This window comes from Propithecus coquereli, unplaced genomic scaffold, assembly GCF_000956105.1.
Source record: "Propithecus coquereli isolate 6110/MARCELLA unplaced genomic scaffold, Pcoq_1.0 Scaffold275, whole genome shotgun sequence".
In the NCBI taxonomy this organism is placed as follows: Eukaryota; Metazoa; Chordata; class Mammalia; order Primates; family Indriidae; genus Propithecus; species Propithecus coquereli.
Genome location: NW_012148341.1, coordinates 787,606 through 788,134, shown reverse-complemented (window position 1 = coordinate 788,134; position 529 = coordinate 787,606).

Genomic DNA, 529 nt, shown 5'->3' with positions numbered 1-529 from the left:
GAGACAATGATCTATCCAAGTTTCTTTCGACTTTATTTTCTATTAATGAAAATAAAGATATCACATATATACTAAAGAAGCTGATTCCTTTAAGAGAGGGAGCAGGTCTTCAGCCTCAGCCACCTAACAGGTATGGAAGGTTTTTTCACTGTACTTTGTGTGGAAGCAAATGTTCTTAGCTCAAGTCTGTATGACAGTTTGCAAATCCCCTGAGGCAGATCTACCAGTTTAAGAATATCCTGGATCAAATTATTCTTTAATTTTGATAGAAAATGTGCAGACACAGAAAGAAACTCTTTCAATATTTATTATGTTGGTTCAGTTGTTAGTGGAGACATTTTACCCCAGTCTATTTATAACAATTGTAGCCTATACTAGCATATCTCCCAAATTTAAAATATCACCTCTAATAATCCTTTCTCTGGGCCACAACCCAATATTTTGTATTTTCTTAATGTTTTCTTTTGCTTTTTTTTTCTATTTCAGCATATTACTGGGACACAAATGTTTAGGGTACGTATATTGCCTT